The 17,397-nt window shown below is 37.8% G+C and overlaps 1 protein-coding gene across 1 annotated transcript in view; it reads right to left on the bottom strand.

The window, feature by feature from the left end:
• RNF24 (ring finger protein 24) overlaps positions 1-17,397 on the bottom strand; it is a 116,461-nt gene that overhangs the window by 10,259 nt on the left and 88,805 nt on the right. The window lies entirely within an intron of this gene.

The following is a 17,397-nucleotide window of genomic DNA, read 5'->3' as shown; positions in this document are numbered from 1 at the left end:
AAGCAGAGACATCACTTTGCTGACAAAGGTCCGTCTAGTCAAAGCTATGGTTTTTCCAGTAGTCATGTATGGATGTCAGAGTTGGACCATAGAGAAAGCTGAGCACCAAAGAAGTGATGCTTTCAAATTGTGGTGCTGAAGAAGACTCTTGAGATTCCCTCAGACTGCAAGGAGGTCAAACCAGTCAATCCTCAAGGAAATCAACCCTGAATATTCATTGGAAGGACTGATACTGTAGCTGAAACTCCAATACTTTTGGCCACCTGATGTGAACAGCCGACTCATTGCAAAAGACCCTGGTGCTGGGAAGGATTGAGAGCATGAGAAGTGGGCAACAGAGAATGAGATGGTTGGATAGCATCACCAACTTAATGGACATGAGTTTGAGCGAACTCCAGGAGATAGTGAAGGACAGGGAAGCCTGGTGTGCTGCATGCAGTTCATGGGGTCGCAAAGAGTTGAACATTACTTAGTAACTGAACAACAACAAGTAAGCAGTCACTATCCATTCTGCCTTTTCCCCCTGGTAACCACTGATTAATTTCCTGGCTTAATGTATTTGTTTATTCTGGTCATTTCAAAATGGACTGGAATCACGAAATGGCATTCATACAATGTGTGGTCTGTTGTGTCTGTCTCCTTTCACTTAGTATGATACCTTCATGGCTCATCCATATTGCAGCATGAATCAACACCTCATTTTAATGGCAAGATGGTATTCTGTTATATTGAATATACCACCTTTGTTTATCCAGTCATCTGTTGATAGCAACTTGGGTTGTTTCTACCTTTTGGCTATTGTGAATAATGTTGCTCGAAACAAGTGTACAAGCATCTGTTAGAGTCTTCAATTCTCTTGGAGTTTTCAGTTAGGAGTAGAATTGCTGGATCATACGGTAACTCTGTGTTTAAGTTTTTGAGGAACTACTAAACTGTTCTCCAAAGTGGCCAAACCATTTCACATTCCCATCAGCAGTGTATTAGGGCCCCAATCTCTCTGTATCTTCAGGTTATTATATCTTGTTGATTTATATACAGTCTAGATGGTATGAAGAGATACTTTATGTTTGAACTGGCTTGCCCTAATGACTAACAATGTGTTTATTGACCATTCATACACCTTCTTTGGAGAAATGTCTTTTCAGATTCTTTGCCAATTCTTTAGTTGGGTAATTTTTCTTTTTATTTTTGAGGTGTATGAGTTTTTTATATATTCTAGACACAAATCCTTTATCAGATAGCCAGCTGACTTTGACAAGGATGCAAAAGAGTTTCTGTGGCAGAAGGATGGCCTTTTGGCAAATGGTGTTGGAGCAACTGGACATCCAGAGGCACCAGAAGTATGATAGGATCCCTAAAGCAACCAAAAAAAAAAAAAATTGGTAAACTGGACTTCATCAAATTTAAAAACTTTTATTCTATGAAAGATCTGTTAGGATAAAAATACTGGGAAAAAGTATTTGCAGATCTTTTAAATTTTTAATTAATGAGTGAATGAATGGCTGTGCTGGGTTTTTGTTGCTGAACATATAGGCTTTTCCTAGGTATGGCAAGTGGAAGCTACTCTTTGTTGGCATGCATAGGCTTCTCATTGTGCTGGCTTCTCATGTTGCAAAGCACAGGCTTTAGGCATGTGAGCTTCAGTAGTTGCAGCACATGGGCCCTAGAAAGCATAGGCTCCTGTAGTTGTGGTGCATGGGCTTAGTTGCCCTGCAGCATGTAGAACTGTCCTGGAACGAGGGATTGAACCCACATCTTCTGCATTGGCAGGTGGATTCTTTTATTTTTAAATATAAAAAAAATTTTAATCAGAGGATAATTGCTTTACAATGTTGTGCTGGTTTGTGCCATTCATCAACATGAATCAGCCATAGGTATACATATATCCCTTCCCTCTTGAACCTCAGTAGCATGTAGACTCTTAACCACTGAACCACCAGGAAAGTCCCAGATCTTTTTATTTTGTAGGCTTTTTATTATTGAGTTGTAAAAGTTATTTATATACGCTGAATACCAAACTTTTCAGATAAAAGATTTGCAAATATTTCCTTCCTGTGATTTGTCTCTTTACTTTCTTGATAATGTTCTTTGAAGCACAGAATTTTTAAGTTTTGATGAAGTTCAGTTTATCTAGGTTTTTCTTTGGCTGCTTGTGCTTTAGGTGTCATACTTAAGAAACCACTGTCTAATTCAAAGCCATGAAGATATATATTTATGTTTAATTCTAAGAGTTTGGTTATTTTAGTTGTTACATTTAGGTTTTTGATTCATTTTTGAGTTATTTTGTGTATGGTGTGAAGCAGGGCTCCAATTTCATTCTTTTTTTTCTTTTGCAAAAACTTTTATAGTTAAAACCCCCAATATGACTTCTAAGTTATTATTTTAAAAACTTTTATTTGACTATAGTAAGAATAATATAATCAAATCAATATAATCCAGTCAATATCCTTTGACTTATTTTCATTTCCAAGGAAAGAAAAATACTCTGCACATGAGTAAATATTAGCAAGTTGAGCACAAAGTTATATATGATGACCGATTTCATTCTTTTGTGTGTGGGTATCTAGTTATCCCAGGACCATTTATTCTCCCCACTTTTTCAAATTATGGGAGTAAGGCAACACATTTACAAGAGGCTTGGAAAATACAAAGTTACATATAGTTCTATATATTATAATTATTTTTAAGTAGATAAATTAAGATTTTAATTGGAGTTTCAATATCAAACACTCAAAAATTAATAGAATGAAAACACAGAAAAGTAGAAGGATGTAGTAGACCTGAAAAGCCTTATGAACCAATTCAACATGATTAAGATTTATACAATTTTCACACAACAGCAGGATACAAATTCTATTCCAGTTCCCATAGACTATAAACTAGGAGACACTGGAACATATCCAGAGACACATAACAAGGTGCAAAAGTTTCATGGTCTAAAGGTATTGAAATCATATAATCTGTTCTCTTATCACTGTAGAATTATGCTGGAAATCAAAATCAAAAGATACTCGAAAATAACCCACATATTTTCAAGTGCAATGTGACATTTACCAAGAGAGACCTTTGACTTAGCCATTGAAAGCTTCAATGAAGTTAAAAGACTAAAAAACCAGAGGGCGATTGCAGAGAAGAAAACATTTAAATGAGAAATTAGTATCAAAATGAGAAGTTATTATTAAAAATACTTTAACAAAATCCCATGTTATTCAGAAATTAAATGTCCACTTTTAAGTGATGGGTGTATCTAAGAAGCCATGACAAGGAAAATTAGAAAAATATTTGTAGTAGAATAAAAATGAAAACAATTTATCAGAATTTGTTTCATGAAGCTGAAGCTGCTCAATACAACTAAATACAATGTGGAATTTTAAATAAGCTATGAAAACAGATAATGGACACTGGCATAAAATTTGGTGAAATTTGAACAAAATCTGTAATTAATAATCCTGTATCACATATTAATTTTTTTTTTACAACAGAGTATTTTTTTTATATTCTCAGAATTGGATTAGAAGTTTCAAGCCTCATTCACATTAAAAAAAATCACCAAGATAATAAGCTTTCTAGACTTTTAGCAGTAATACTAAGTGGAACTCTATCAAAGTTTTGAGTGAATATAAATTAGAAATCTGGCATTCTACTCATACTTAGTCAAACAAGTGAAACCAAAATGTCATAAAATTTTTAGCTAGGCAAAAATAGGATCCTAAGTTTCTTAAAATGTATATATTATATATTATATATATATATACATATACACACACACACACAAAAGCTTTCTTACTATACTAGGTATCAAGAAAGAACAGAGGAGAAATTGGAAAACATAAACTAAATGAAATGGCAATACTGAATATGAAATAGAGAAATGAAACAAACTAGATAAAAGTAAAAGGTCATCATATAATCCAGTTGTTTTTAAAGACAGCTGTTCATTGGAGTCACATCCAGAGCTCTGGAGAAAAAAACAATACCTGGGTATTTGTATTTTTCAAAAAATTCCAAGTAATGTGCATCTGGATTTTAAAAAGTGATTACAGGTTTTTCTATTTCATGGTAATTTTGGTGATACAGGGTTCTATTATTATTATTTTTTTGACCAATCATGATTTAATGGTACTAAGTGAATAATAGTTACATAATCACAACAGTAAAAGATGATTATTAGTTTTCACAATCAATATCCAGACAAAAGATAATTACAGTTGCAAGCCATAATGGAAACATGACTAACCTAACAATATAAAATAATTACATACAATTTAGGGGATTAAGTAGAGTGATGTGGTAACTGGAAGTGCTTATGACATGCATATGTTTTCATCCATCCAACAAGTCTATGTCCTGTGGTTGGCACATTTAATCCATTTACAGTTAAGGTCATTATCAATATGTATGATCCTATTACCATTTTCTTAATTGTTTTGTTTTTTGTAGGTCTTTTCCTTTTCTTGTGTTTCTTGCCTAGAGAAGTTCTTTTTGCATTAGTTGAAAAGCTGGTTTGGTGGTGCTGAATTCTCTTAACTTTTGCTTGTCTGTTAAGCTTCTGATTTTTCCATCAAATCTGAATGAGTCTTCTTGGTTGTAGGTTCTTCCCTTTCATCACTTTAAATACATTGTGCCATTCCCTTCTGGCATAGATTTCTGTTGAGAAATCAGCTGATAACCTTATGTGAGTTCTCTTGTATGCTATTTGTTGTTTTCCCCTTGTTGCTTTTAATATTTTGTCTTTAATTTTTGTCAGTTTGATTACTGTGTGTCTCAGTATGTTCCTCCTTGGGTTTATCCTTCCTGGGACTCTCTGTGCTTCCTGCACTTGGTTGACTATTTCCTTTTCCATGTTAGGGAAGTTTTCAGCTATTAGCTCTTCAAATAGAGAAGAGAAATCGAGTCTTCTGTCTTCTCCTTCTGGGACTTCTATAATGCTAACGTTGGTGCATTTAATGTTGTTCTAGAGGTCTCTTAGGCTGTCTTCATTTTTTTTCTCTATGTTCTGCTTTGTGGCAGTGATTTCCACCATTCAGTCTTCCAGGTCACTTATCCATTCTTCTGCTCAGTTATTCTGTTGATCCTTCTAGTGTATTGTTCATCTCTGTTTGTTTATTCTGTAGTTCTTGTTGGTCTTTGGTAAACATTTCTTGGATCTTTTCCATTCTTTTTCTGAGACTGTGGATCGTCTAAGCTATCATTCTGAATTCTTTTTCTAGAAGATTGCCTGTCTCCATTTCATTTAGTTGTTTTTCTGGGCTTTTATCTTGTCCCTTCATCTGGGACATAACCTCTGCCTTTTCATTTTGATTAACTTTCTGTGATGTGGTTTTCATTTTGGTGGCTGTGGGATTGTAGTTCTTGCTTATTCTGTCTGTCCTCTGGTGGATGAGGTTAAGAGGCTTGTATAGGCTTCCTGATGGGAGGGACTAGAGGTGGGAAAAACTGGGTCTTGCTCTGGTGGGCAGGGCTGTGCTCAGTAAAACTTTAGTCTGATTGTCTGCTGATGGGTGAGGCTGTACTCCCTCCCTGGCAGTTTTTTGGACTGAGGTGACCCCGTCCTGGAGTCTATAAGCTAGGGTTAATGGTGAACTCCAAGATGGCTCATGTGCCAAGGGGCACCTCTTTGGACTGCTGCTCCCAGTGCCCCTATCCCTGCAGCGAGCCGTGGCCAACCACAGGAGACCCTCCAGCACTAAGCAGGTAGTCTTCTATGAGGTGACTGTTCCTTTGCCCTCGGTCTTGGCACACATAAGATTTTGTTTGTACCCTCCAAGAGTGGAGTCTCTGTTCCCCCCAGTTCTGTGGAAGTTCTGTAATCAAATTCCACTGGCCTTCAAAGTCAGTTTCTGTGGGGATTCCTAGTCCTTTTGCCAGATACCCAGGCTGGGAAGCCTGACATAGGTCTCAGAACCTTCACAACAGTAGGAGAACATTTTTGGTATTACTGTCCTCCAGTTTGTGAGTCACTCACCCCATGAGGATGGGATTTGATTTTATGGTGACTGCAGCTCCCTTTACCATCTTGTTACAGCTTCTCCTTTGTCTTTGGACATGGGGTATCTCTTTTTGGTGGGTTCCTGCATCCTCCTGTAGATGGTTGTTCAACAGCCAGTTATGATTCTGGTGCTCTTTGCAGGAGGAGATGAGCACATGTCCTTCTGCTCCACCACCTTGAACCAATCTACAGCACCATTTGTTGAATAGACTATTCTTTTCCTATTGAATGTCTTGGCACCCTTGTTGAAAATCAATTGACCATAAATGTATTGGTTTATTTCTGAACTCTCAATTCTATTCCATTGATTTTTATGTCTATCCATCTGCTTGTATCACACTGTCTTAAATACTGTAGGCTTGTGGTAAGTTCTGATATTGGGAAGTGTGAATCCTCCAGTTCTCTTCCTTTTTGAGATTGTATTTGGCCATTTGGGACTGTTACATTTCCATGTGAATTTTAAGTTCTGCTTGTTAATTTCTACAAAAAAAGGGCAGCTGTGATTTTGATAGGAGTTATGCTGATTTTGTTAATATTTGGGGGGAATACTGCTGTGTTTAACAATAGTAAGGACTTCCCTGGTGGTCCAGTGCAGTGGTTAAGACTCCACCTGCCAATGGACACAGGTTCGATCCCTGGAGACTCCACATACCACAGGGCAACTAAGCCTGTGCACCACAGTTTGAGCGCCCTAGAGCCTGTGCTCTGCCACAAGGGAATCCATTGCAATTAGATGCCTGTGCACTGTAACCAGAGAGTAGCCACAGCTAGAGAAAACCTGCAGCAGACATCCAGCACAGAAAAAACAAACAAACCCAAAACAGTAGGTCTTCCAAGTCATGGATACAGGAAGTCTTTCCATTCATTTATGTCTTCTCTAATGTCTTTCAATGATGTTTTATAGTTTTCAGTGTACAAGTCCGAGCATCTTTCTTTTGTCAAATTCATTCCCAGGAATCTTACCCTTTTTGGTGCCATTACAATTGGAATAGTTTTCTTAATTTCATTTTCAGATTGTTCATTGCCACTACAAAGCTGATTTTGTATATTGATCTTTATTCTGAAAAATTTCTGAACTCATTTATCTCTTGATTTTAGGTGGATTCTTTTGGGGTTTCTGTAGCTACAAAATCATATCTACAAATACAGTGTTACTTCTTACCTTCCTATCTGGATGCCTTTTACTACTTTTTCCTGCTCAACTGCTCTGGCTTGACTCCTCCAGTATAATGTTGAGTAAAAGCGATTAGAGTAGGCATCCTTGTCTAATTTCCTCTTAGGAGGAAAAGCTTCCAGTCTTTCAATAAGTATGATGTTAGTTGTGGGTTTTTCATAGAAACCTTGATCAAGTTGCAGAGGCTCCCTTCTGCTCCTAGTATATTGAGTATTTTTATCCTCTGTGATCCACCTCCCAGAATACTGGAAATAAAAGCAAAAATAAACAAATGGGATCTAATTAAAATTAAAAGCTTCTGCACAACAAAGGAAAATATAAGCAAGGTGAAAAGACAGCCTTCTGAATGGGAGAAAATAATAGCAATGAAGCAACTGACAAACAACTCATCTCAAAAATATACAAGCAACTTATGCAGCTCAATTCCAGAAAAATAAACGACCCAATCAAAAAATGGGCCAAAGAACTAAATAGACATTTCTCCAAAGAAGACATACGGATGGCTAACAAACACATGAAAAGATGCTCAACATCACTCATTATCAGAGAAATACAAATCAAGACCACAATGAGGTACCATTTCACACCAGTCAGACTGGCTGCGATCCAAAAGTCCACAAGCAATAAATGCTGGAGAGGGTGTGGAAAAAAGGGAACCCTCTTACACTGTTGGTGGGAATGCAAACTAGTACAGCCACTATGGAGAACAGTGTGGAGATTCCTTAAAAAACTACAAATAGAACTGCCTTATGACCCAGCAATCCCACTGCTGGGCATACACACTGAGGAAACCAGAACTGAAAGAGACACGGGTACCCCAATGTTCATTGCAGCACTGTTTATAATAGCCAGGACATGGAAGCAACCTAGATGTCCATCAGCAGATGAATGGATAAGAAAGCTGTGGTACATATACACAATGGAGTGTTACTCAGCCATTAAAAAGAATACATTTGAATCAGGTGGATGAAACTGGAGCCGATTATACAGAGTGAAGTAAGCCAGAAAAGAAAACACCAATGCAGTATACTAACACATATATATGGAATTTAGAAAGATGGTAATGATAACCCTATATGCAAGACAGCAAAAGAGACACAGATGTATAGAGCAGACTTTTGGACTCAGAGGGAGAGGGAGAGGGTGGGATGATTTGGGAGAATGGCATTGAAACATGTATACTATCATGTAAGAAACGAATCGCTAGTCTAGGTTTGATACAGGATACAGGATGCTTGGGGCTGGTGCACTGGGATGACCCAGAGAGATGTTATGGGGAGGGAGGTGGGAGGGGGGTTCAGGGTTAGGAACTCATGTACACCTGTGGTGGATTCATGTCAATGTATGGCAAAACCAATACAGTATTGTAAAGTAAAAAAATAAAATTTAAATAAAAAAAAAAAGAAATCATAAACAAAAGAATGTTGAATTTTGTCAAATGCTTTTTCTGCATCTATTCAGGTGGTCATGTGTTCTCCCTACCCCTTTATTCTATCAATTGGGTGTATTACATTGACTGATTTTCCTTTGTTGAATCAACTCTGTATTCCTGGGACAAATTATAATCCTTTTTATATGCTGCTGATTTTGGTTTGCTGGTGTTTGTTGAAGATTTTTGCAACTATATTCATAAGTGATACTGATTTGGAGCTTTTTTCTTTTTTATGATATCACTGACTGGTCCTGATATCAAGATGACACTGGCCTTACAAAATGAGACAGGAAATCACTCTTCATTTTTCAAAGTCAAAGAACAGATCCTATCAGCTCTGCCAGAAATTGGGCTAGGACATACATTTACTGATTGGTCATTGCATAGATACTTGAGTCCATTTGTTTTACATGATAAAAGGCAGAAAGGTCCTTAACACATTATTGACTCTAGAGATATATTAATTCATCTTTTGGTACCTGAACATTATTGACCAGAGATGTATTAATACATTTTTTGAGAGTGATACAATTAACATTACCATGTGAAGTTGTTAGAGTTTAAAATTGATCAAGGGTTCATTATACAACTTAAGATTGTCATGATCATTCACATTTTGCTCTGTTGGATTTTTCTTCCAACTTTGTGTATGTTATAAATGCAAGTTTATTGCCATAAAATTTTCAAAAATGACACACTGTGAAATTTTGAGTAAATAAGAATTTTCCAGTAAATTTTATGCAGATACTTTCTCTGTTGTCTGTGCAACGTATATAATAGTGTATCAGAAGATGATTTTTCAGAATACACTTCTAATTCAGATATGAATATTCAGTTCAGTTCAGTCACTCAGTCATGTCCGACTCTTTGTGACCCCATGAATTGCAGCACGCCAGGCCTCCCTGTCCATCACCAACTCCTGGAGTTCACCCAAACTCATGTCCATCAAGTTGGTGATGCCATCCAGCCATCTCATCCTCTGTCGTCCCCTTCTCCTCCTGTCCCCGATCCCTGCCAGCATCAGAGTCTTTTCCAATGAGTCAACTCTTCACATGAGGTGGCCAAAGTACTGGAGTTTCAGCTTTAGCATCATTCCTTCCAAAGAACACCCAGGACTGATCTCCTTTAGAATGGACTGGTTGGATCTCCTTGCAGTCCAAGGGACTCTCAAGAATCTTCTCCAACACCACAGTTCAAAAGCATCAATCCTTTGGTGCTCAGCTTTCTTCACAGTCCAACTCTCACATCCATACATGACCACTGGAAAATCCATAGTCTTGACTAGATGGACCTTTGTTGGAAAAGTAATGTCTGCTTTTGAATATGCCATCTCGGTTGGTCATAACTTTCCTTCCAAGGAGAAGCGTCTTTTAATTTCATGGCTGCAATCAGCATCTGCAGTGATTTTGGAGTCCCCCAAAATAAAGTCTGACACTGTTTCCACTGTTTCCCCATCTATTTCCGTGAAGTGATGGGACTAGATGCCATGATCTTAGTTTTCTGAATGTTGAGCTTTAAACCAACTTTTTCACTGTCCTTTTTCACTTTCATCAAGAGGCTCTTTAGTTCCTCTTCACTTTCTGCCATAAGGGTGGTGTCATCTGCATATCTGAGGTTATTGATATTTCTCTCAGAAATCTTGATTCCAGCTTGTGCTTCTTCCAGCCCAGCGTTTTTCATGATGTACTCTGCACAGAAGTTAAATAAGCAGGGTGACAATATACAGCTTTGACGTACTCCTTTTCCTATTTGGAACCAGTCTATTGTTCTATGCCCAGTTCTAACTGTTGCTTCCTGACCTGCATAGAGGTTTCTCAAGAGACAGGTTAGGTGGTCTGGTATTCCCATCTCTTATAGAATTTTCCACAGTTTATTGTGATCCACACAGTCAAAGGCTTTGGCATAGTCAATAAAACAGAAATAGATGTTTTTCTGGAACTCTCTTGCTTTTTCCATGATCCAGCGGATGTTGGCAATTTGATCTCTGGTTCCTCTGCCTTTTCTAAAACCAGCTTGAACATCTGGAAGTTCACGGTTCACATATTGCTGAAGCCTGACTTGGAGAATTTTAAGCATTACTTTACTAGCATGTGAGATGAGTGCAATTGTGCGGTAGTTTGAGCATTCTTTGGTATTGCCTTTCTTTGGGACTGGAATGAAAACTGACCTTTTCCAGTTCTGTGGCCACTGCTGAGTTTTCCACATTTGCTGGCATATTGAGTGCAGCACTTTCACAGCATCATCTTTCAGGATTTGAAATAGCTCAACTGGAATTCCATCACCTCCACTAGCTTTGTTCATATTGATGCTTTCTAAGGCCCACGTCACTTCACATTCCAGGATGTCTGGCTCTAGGTGAGTGATCACACCATTGTGATGATCTTGTTCGTGAAGATCTTTTTTTGTGCAGTTCTTCTGTGTATTCTTGCCACCTCTTCTTAATATCTTCTGCTTCTGTTAGGTCCAGACCATTTCTGTCCTTTACTGAGCCCATCTTTGCATGAAATGTTCCCTTGGTATCTCTAATTTTCTTGAAGAGATCTCTAGTCTTTCCCATTCTGTTGTTTTCCTCTATTTCTTTGCATTGATCGCTGAAGAAGGCTCTTTTTGCTATTCTCTGGAACTCTGCATTCAGATGCTTATATCTTTCCTTTTCTCCTTTGCTTTTGTTCTCTTATTAGGCCAACAAAATGACAAAAACCTTAGTGATTGATTCTGATATGGAAAGTGAAAATGAAGCTCGTGGTGCTGCAGAAGACTTTACAGGTGTGTCAGGTGTAACTATTGAATGTAATAACCTGAAAAGTGTTAGTGAGACAACAGAACTGATTTTTGGCCAGCCAAAATAAAAATCACCAGCCACAGGCATTAGTTTTGGCAAAAATCCACTAGTCAATAGCAAGTTAACTGACAGCTCTTCAGAGAATAGAAGGGAGCTGGCATTCCAGAGTAATTTTTGCAGCTTGGGGAACAGCAGAAGCTTCAAGTTTGTGGGTACAATAGGGGCATCATAACATGAAGGCTCCAGACTAAAAAAGATAAAGGGCCACCTTTTTTCCTCCACACTCAGAAGTTGGAGGATATGTCCATTCTCTTCAACTTTTAAAACCTCAACTGCTATAAAAGCAAAACAAGGAATAACACTTACCTTACCTAACCTAATTTTTTTATAGTGTGAGTTCCCTTGCTCCTGAGATAAACTATATGAAGAAACAGACATCTTGGTAATCTTGCCACCTGGAATACATGATTACATTTTTTTAACATTGACATTATACTCAGAAATAAAACAACATCAAGGGAAAATGGCTTTGGGGGCCACAGCACACTGGGCAGAAGACTAATTTTCTAGTGCTCACAGAGTACATGGTCCCTAAGATGCCCAAGAAGGAAGGGCTTGACATTTTCCAAGGGGCTGACACAATCTGTAAATTTACCTCAAATGTGAGCTAGGGAATGGAGAGTCACATGGGGAAGACAATGTCCTACAATGAAAATGACCCACAGCTTATGTAATTTAGCCAAAATGATTTTCTTTTAAATAGACAATCATTCTTTGATGGTGGTAGTGGACAATAATTATTATACTTTTCCTTGAATAGTTACAAGGATAATCATATATTTGCAAAGGCAGCATTCCCAATTCAGAGGTGTCATTTAATGTTGGAATCTGAAAGCTATGAAAGCAACCTACACATGGCTGTGCTGCTCAGGAGGGATCTGACTTTCTTGCTCCAAACTGAAGTACAATGGGCAGGCCCTTCCATGGCCTTCATGTATCCGTGTTCTCAGCCCATACTGTCCTAGCCTCACTGGCTTATGACTTTCTCCCCTGTGGGAACAGTGCTCTGAGGGAAGGGAAGGACTATACTCTACTCATTCAGTCTCTAGGGTCCTGAATATTGTCAGTTCCCCATACATGCTTTGGGCTTTTTTTCTTTTTAAACAATTTTTTACAATGTAAACTTGGGACAAACCTCAGTTGGGTTCTAAGTATTTATAATTTAAGAATAAATTTCAGTAATGTGATTTATAAGAAGATTGATCAGTAATCTCAGAAAGATGAGTGGGTTTAAAATCTCCTCCCACATAAGAAAGGGAGATGGCAAAACTTGTAGCAACAGAGTCACCTCCTCACTGGACCAAAGGGAAAGGAGTGGGCTTGTGGGGAAGTGAGAAGGAAAAATACTCTAAAGAAAAAAATTATTTCATTTATTTTTGGCTGTGCTGGGTCTTTGTTGCTGCCCAGGGGCTTTCTCTAGTTGCAGTGAGTAGGGGCTACTCTAGCTGTGGTGTGCAGACTTCTCATTGCTGTGGCTTCTCTTGTAGAGCATGGGCTCTAGGTGCTCTGGCTTCAGCAGTTGTGGCATTTGGGCTCAGTAGTGGTGCTGCATGGGCTGAGTTGCCCTGTGGCATGTGGGATCTTCTTGGACCAGGGATCAAACTGTGTCCCCTGCATTGACAGCAGATTCTTTTTTTTTTTTTAATTAAAAAATATTTATTTTATTATTTGGCTGTTACCAGGTCTTACTTGTGACCTGTAGGATCTGGTTCCCTCAAGAGGGACTGAACCCTCTACTTTGGGAGCATAGAGTCTTAGCCACTGGACCACCACAGAAGTCCCTAAAATTTTTTTTAATGTTAATTTTTAAAATTGAAATATAGTTGATTTGCAGTGTTTCAGGTATATAGCAAAGTGACTCAGTTTTTTATATATATGTGTATGTATATGTATATAGATATTAAAGGTGGCGCTAGTGGTAAAGAACTTGTCTGGCAGGCAGATTCTTAACCACTAGACCATCAGGGAAGTCCGGAAAAGATGTTTTTAACTTCCTTTTACACAAGGGGCGACTTCATGGGGTTACCTTCCTAGAGTCTCTTCCTGTGGAAACTAAGGTAGAGCAAGGCCATAGCATGTTTGCTACATGACTCCTCATTCACTCTCTGCCTGACCCAGGAGTTTTCCTGGTCCTTGTGCAGCTAGGATCCTAGCTGCTGAGATGCAGGAAGTAGATTCTCCTTTCCTTTATGCAATATCACCCTAACAGAAAAGGGAATGGACCCAAACGTGCTCAAATTTGGAAGCTACATAAATGTCTGTATCACTGTATTGTAATGTTGTAGATACAGGCCTAAGGTTCTGACTGGCCCACATGGCCACAGAAGGTGGATGGGGCTTTCTCTGGGAGAGTGGCAGGATAGAAAGAGCACAATACAGAAAAAATATTTGAAGAAATAATAGCTAAAAAGCTTGGTGAAAGACAAATCTACATATTTATGAAGCTGAGTAAACTCCAAATAGGAAAAACCCAAAGAAATCCATGCTGAGACAAATCATAATCAAAATGTTGCAAACAAAAGGCAAAGAAAAAAATCTTGAAAGCAGCCTGAGAAAAATGACACATTACTGACAGGAGACCAGTGAGTTGAATGACTACATTTTTCTCATCAGACACCACAGAGGTCAGAAGGAAGAGGCACAACATTTTAAAAGCGCTGAGGGAAAAGAAATGTCAACCTAGGGATAAAGGTGAAATGAAGATATTCTCAGCTGAAAGCAAAGTAACAGAATTCATAGCCAGCAGATCTGCTCTAAAAGAATTGCTAAACCAGATTCATCAGATAGAAGGAAAATTACATAAGAAGGAAACTTGGAACAACAAACTATTTTTCCCCTCCAGAATTCTTTAAAATATATCTAATGGTTGAAAGTAAAAAATACAACACTGTCTGATGGGATTTTCAATGTATATAGATGCTATATACTTACTATATATAGGGGTAAAAGTAAAGATCTATATGGTGGGAAGGTTTCTACATTGCAACTGAAGTGCTAAAAAACTGATTCTAGGTATTTAATTTGTAATCCCTAAGCAACCACTACAAAATTATACAAAAAGATAAAATCATATGATTTTATGAATGTTTAAATGACCCAAAAGAAGGTAAGAAAGGGAAACAAAGGAATAAAAAAGAGGGGGAAAAGCAGATGATAAAAAAGAGTTGACCTAGGTCCAAACATAGCAATAATTGCATTAAACATAAATAGTCTAAGCACATCAATTAAAAGATAGATTGGCAGGGTGGATTAAAAAACATAACTATATGCTGTTTATAAAAACACTATTTCAAATATAAATAGACATAATGTGTTTACAGATCAGATGACTCAACATAGTAAAGATGCCAATTTCCCCCTAACTGATTTACATATTTAATGCAAATAATAATAAAAAAGCAAGATGTTTGTGTCTCTGTGTGTGTGTAGTTATAGACAAGTTGCTACTACAATTTACATGAAAGAGCAAAGGAACTAGACCAGCTAAAACAGTTTTGGGAAAAAAAAATAAAGTTGGCAGAATCATATACCTGATTTTAAGACTTGCTATAAAGGTACAATAATTAAAACTGTGGTACTGGTGAAGGGAAATAGGCACAAAAATCAATAGAACAGAATACAGAATACAGAAATAGACTCATAAAAATATGGCCCTTTGATTTTTGATAAAAGTGAAAAAAGATTTAATAGAGAAAGCAACCACTCACCATAACCAGATCTGGGGATACTGTGGTGAACAAATCAAAGACTAAATGCAAATGACAAGGCTCTCGGGCTTTTCTTAAAACTCAGATCTGGCGAAAGCTGGCCTATATTTCCCTGGAGCTGAGTGCTGACAATTTCTTTAACACAAGACCTTGCATTCCCCAGTGTGTCACAGCTTTCAGGGCACCTTTCTGTTTCTCTTGATACCTAGATTCCATTAGATGTAATTTATTATCCCACTTACATGACTGTCCTATTATTTTCTCTCAGAAATCTGTTTCTCTGGATCTATGTCTCTATTAAAAGATGGAGGAAGAAAAGGTAAACAAGGAAGGCTATGGGTTTTAAAAGAAGGTATTTTTTCTTTACAGAAGGGCAATATATTCTCATAATTTTAATATGTACACATCATCTCCTTAGTTTCACATGTTGAGTGTTGCTTGACTCCTAGACTGGTAGAACAATGTAAACAAAAAGTGATATAAATAATTGTAGCTGTAGAGTGGTCTAAGAAGTTGGAGGAGTGGGTGGTGTTTGGGCAGCTGAGTCTGCAGGTCCCAGGAAGGTTCCATTAGGGGAGCAAAAGCCAAGAAGAAGCAATTGTGCAATAGTGGACCCCTCAAGAGCTTCTCACTGTTACTTCAGATAACACAAGGCACCCTTCTGTACACTCTTGTGTGACTCTCATTTATAGTCTTCTGTAACAGATGGGTAATGTCTTAAAAGCAGAGATTAATTATATTTCTTTGTGTCTCCATGGTTTATTACAATGTCTGATATATTTTATGTATTCAGTAACTTTTAAAATTATAGTTGACCCTGGAACATAATGCAGGGGGCTATGGGTGCTGACCCTCCATGCAGTTGAAAAATCCGTGTATAATTTCTAGTCAGCCCTCTGTATCCATGGTTCCTTTGTATCTTTAGTTCATCTGTATCCACAGATTCAAACAACACAAAGAAGTTTGACAAAAAATAGTTTCAACACAAAGAGATGCATCCAAAAAGAACCAAATGAATTGTGAAAAATATATAATCAGCCTCTGAAAACAGCTGTACAGCCAGGTTGGGTTTTCTTAGTTACAGTGAAACTGGAATTGATAGGTGCAGCTGGGATAACAATTCTGATACAAAATGATACACCACAATGTACTTATTCAGGATAAAAATTCTAAACTAATGGGTCAAACCAATAAGGAAGACTTCTATTCCTGACAAACATGGTTATTCAATATTGTTAATGTGTGTTAGAATTTGATCTTTTCAATTATGGTCATCAAAATGACCCTAAACAGAAGAGGATCACTTTCTATTACTGATTTGGGAAAATTTTTAAAGTCAAATAGTAACTGATGCTTGAGTTTAATCCATGATTAGGTCTGAAATGCTGTACAGATTCTGTACCAGCTGAGCTATCAGGGAAGCCCAAAGGGCGTGTTGCCTCCCGGATGGGGAACCCTGGTCTCCCGCATCACAGGCGGGGATACTTACCACTATGCAATGAGGATGGTGTACCATATCAACTCTTTGATAAAATATATGCAGAAAGAGCAAAGAAGCAGTGTGTGTGTGAGTTGCTCAGTTGTGTCCCACTCTGCGACTCCATGGACTGTAGCCTGCCAGGCTCCTCTGTCCATGGAATTCTCCAGGCAAGAACACTGGAATGGGTTGCCATTCCCTTCTCCAGGGGATCTGCCTGATCCAGGAAATGAACCCAGGTCTCTTGCATTGCAGGCAGATTCCTTTTTACCGTCTGAGCCACCAGGGAAGCCCAAAAAAGCAGCAGATGACTTCAAAGTGTTCAACAATAACATAAATCATTATTTTTATTATTATTCAAATACTTTTACAAATTAACTCTCTTTGAAGAGATTGGCAATGTAGCTTCACCACAGTTAGGTTATATAAAACATAAGTATTATAATGTGAAGCTTTTCAAGCCCTTACTTTAAACACCAATTAAAAAACTCAGTGAGGGTGGAAGAGATAGGGCTCTAAAAATAAAAATTCTGAACATTTATAATCAGAGGCAACACAGGAATAAAATAAACAAGAATTATTATAGATTATTTGTCTTAAGGTGTACAGCAGGACACACACACACTTTTGCATTTAATTTAGAAAGCATAACAACATAGTGAATATCCCAACCCCACAACCTCATCACTAGGTAACTGTAAGAGTTCTTATCTCTCCTTGTATGTTCTTCCCCATTCTATCTTTCCATCTCACCTCCCCAAATCCCCACTGTCATG

This window comes from Capra hircus, chromosome 13, assembly GCF_001704415.2.
Source record: "Capra hircus breed San Clemente chromosome 13, ASM170441v1, whole genome shotgun sequence".
In the NCBI taxonomy this organism is placed as follows: domain Eukaryota; kingdom Metazoa; phylum Chordata; class Mammalia; order Artiodactyla; family Bovidae; genus Capra; species Capra hircus.
The sequence above is the reverse complement of the archived record's forward strand: the minus strand, read 5'-3'. Positions and strand labels throughout refer to the sequence as shown.